The sequence below is a fragment of the Colletes gigas genome, unplaced genomic scaffold (assembly GCF_013123115.1).
Source record: "Colletes gigas isolate AHSC1104 unplaced genomic scaffold, ASM1312311v1 Colletes_gigas_Sc00030, whole genome shotgun sequence".
Lineage (NCBI taxonomy): Eukaryota > Metazoa > Arthropoda > Insecta > Hymenoptera > Colletidae > Colletes > Colletes gigas.
The window spans coordinates 2078398-2082195 of record NW_025106659.1 but is presented as its reverse complement, the minus strand read 5'-3'; positions in this window follow the sequence as shown (position 1 = coordinate 2082195).

The window sequence follows — 3798 nt, the reverse complement described above, 5'->3', positions numbered from 1 at the left end:
CTCGAAATCCTACCCACTTTCGAGAAAAAAATTCAAGAAGGTGGACAAATTTTTTGCCGAAAAAAAAAATTTCAATTGGACTTAAAAAAATTATTGTCGGTTGTAGGGGTCAATTAGAATCATTTTTGGTGAACAGACAGAGTCCCGAAATCCTGCGTATTTTCGAGAAAAAAATTCAGTACGGGCGGAACTTTAAACGTTAATAACTTTTTAACGAAGCCTCCGTCAACAAATTGGTATTCTTGATTTTCGTCCTATTTTTGCCTCTAGAATTTCCCATTAAAATTTTTTCCCAGGTGTGGCTGAACACCCTGTATGGTACAATATTTAAAACATATAATGTTACTGTATGCAGTAAGACCAATAGCATCCTGATATTGCAATACATTGCTCTCTTTCAGATTGTAAAATTATAAAAGGAATCGTAACCAAATAAAAATAAAAAGGAGAATCCACTGATTGATTTTGAAATATGTGTAAACAAGAGCTTATCATTTATTCTAAAATTTATTTTTGTATTTAGAAATACAAAACATTAAAATATTTCCAAGTTATTGTTATCTGAAAATATCTGTACATAGAATGAAATAGAAATACAATGCTACAATATCGCATCATCTTCTCAAGAAGTGTTTTAAAAAATTTTTAATATTTTTGTAAACTACATAAAAACATTATAGAATCTTTTTATTTGTTTTTATTTAAATTTCTGGAATTAGAGCATTCTAAAGCATCGAAAAGTGCAAAAAGCAGTGAGGATTCAATTTCAAACGATAATGATGCTTTTTATCTGTTATATTCAGTAACAGAAAGCAGAATTACGTACGATATATGGAGCGATGGTGAAGCTTAATACGGAGCGTGATTTTGGTATACGTATTATATTCTTGCAAAGGAGATGAAATTGTTCAAAGTGAAACGAGAAGAAAATACACAAACCGCTGAGATGGAAATTAATTACAAATTCCTGTTGGTCGTAAATTAATCAAATGAGGCCCACGAAAATCTAATTACTGTGCAAAGATTGTACGTTGCCAACGAGTCAAATTAGCTGTTCCATCTTCAAGTACACGTACATATGTACCATAAGTACAGTGTGTAACGAAGGTCATGAATAGGAAATATCGAGTCGTCAGATCGTTTCTCTGCTCCTGTGTCGAAATGTCTGTAGGTACTCGACAATTTACGATCTCCGTACAGTACTTTCGAATCACTTTGTTATCAGAGAATCTCATAGCCTTCTCCTTGGACAGTCGACCATACAAATAGAATGGATTTATGGTGTCCTACATGGTTAATCTAATGTTCAGTAATTCCAACTGAAATTAGTAAATCACAATCAGAATCATATAATGCATATCTGTTTCTACTCTACAAAAATGACTGAAACATAAAATCAATGTTAGTACAAAGGCTATATAATATTTTCGGGGAAACCACGTGAAGCATTACGAAAGCAATTAGACGGACGATCGTTTAACCATACTCTCAATATACGAGCAGTTAACGGAAATCATGTCCGACCCACGATCGATGCAATTCTGTGGTCGTTATTGATCGTAAATACACTCAGATCCATATAACTTTCACATCATATTTCATTTTTATAACACATAAAACGTCGCTCTATTACATCCTACTTTCGCACCATCACTGATCACATAAGCAAGCACACATTTTGAGGAACAATAAACTAAACTGAGAAACATAAAATGGAGGTTAATCCTTACGTCGATGTAAATAAAAAATATGCGTTAAAATTTATTCGTGCGAGTTGTAATGTATTGCTTATTCATATACATGTTGTTTTTATTTTCCTATATACTCAATTATAAATATTCATTGCAGGATAATATTTTAACACTTTGATAATGTTTGAAGATAACTTTTGTATTATTCATATTCCATATACATATATTATAATTATCTCTTTATTTTTCTTTCTTTTTATAATTCATTTTTAAAGAAAATAACGAAAAGTCTAGTAATAGAAATTGTTTGCATGTGTGAGCCTGTACTTAGAAACCGCATATATTAACTGTACATCCGCCGAGACGAGACAGCAAACAAAAGTAAACGTCCAAGTGATGAAATGGATCCAACGCCAATATTAACTGTCGATGAATGAAGACAGAGCCATCCGTTTGCTGCCTCGTCTTGTTTGGCAAGATACAGTTCCCAGCATACGTAATTGTCATATATGTCGCGACAATACTGGAATGATTGAATCACGGCGGGGAAAAAGTATATAAATATTGGTTTTTGATTACAGTAAAGTCGTGTAGATATTTATTCCTGTTGTGATATCACAGAACACGTTAATGACCAGTGAAGCGCGGTATGTCAATAATGATGATTTTGGTAGCTTACTTACACTGATTGGTCATAGCGTTATAGCGACGCCTGTTCTCATACGCATTGTCATTATTGGCTGAGCCGATCACAACTACAATTCCATCGGGTGACGAAGGACGTGAATGAAACGTATCAAGCCAGAGTTGGACAGTACCATATTGGACGACATTGGCGTAGCCATAAGCTTAGCGTATTAACCATGAACCCAGTTATCCGAAATGTCCGAATGACCGGCATATTTATTCCGACTATACTTCAGTAAACGTTACGGACTGTATCTATTTCACACAAAGAAGTCACAGCTGCATATATTTTATTTTTTATTAATAAATTGTATTACTACATTACCCATGATTGTGTTTATTAAAAATGAAAAACGAATTTTAAAAAAAATTCGAAGAAATTAATAAGTGTCAAATTATTCTAAAAAAATTATTTTTCGTTGTGGGGGTCGATTACAATCATTTTTGGTGAATAGACATACCCTCGAAATCCTAACCATTTTCAAGAAAAGTTTATTACTGAAAATATAATGTCTGACCATAACTGTCTGTCACCCTAAAAATTGAAAAGTTTCAAATCATTCTGGAAAAAATTATTTTCGGTTGCGGGGGGCAATTACAATCATTTTTGGTGAATAGACATACCCTCGAAATTCTAACAATTTTCGAGAAAAAAATTCATTACTGAAAATATAATGTCTGACCATAACTGTCTTACCCTAAAAATTGAAAAGTTTCAAATCATTCTGGAAAAATTATTTTCGGTTGCGGGGGGCAATTACAGTCATTTCTGGTGAATAGACATACCCTCGAAATTCTAACAATTTTCGAGAAAACAATTCCTCACCGAAAATATATAATTTCAGGCCAGAAATGTCACTCCAAAATTTTGTGCGTATCTTTAAAACGTCGTAATTTCTAAATGGATTAAAGGATTTTAATGTTTTAAAATGCAAACAACGCGTATTTTGGTAAAGAATATTTCGAAATTCTAAGCATGTTCGAAAAGTTGTTGTTTAACCCTGTAAAGTGAGAAAACTCCCATAAAAATAGATATAAATATAGATCATTGGATCTATATCTTGGCATTTCCTTGGTCCCCACTGGATCGCTGACCTTGATGCGAACCTCATTGTTGACCATCTATGACCATAACCTAACCATTGTTGATCATCGAATAACCAATAACTCATTAAAACCATCACGAAGCCGAAGATTAAAAACTTCTTACAAGGATCCCCTTAGAATTTGTTGCACTATCTTCTTAAGATTTTGTTTCACTTTGGAAGAGTCTATCTGAAGACCAGGAAATAAAAGAATAAATGTTAATCGGACATTCCGAATAATCAGCACAGTAAAACATACATGCACATAATTTAAGATTATACTTATCACTGAATACTGAATCATCAAAGCAGTACTACTCCAAGAATGATAGTTA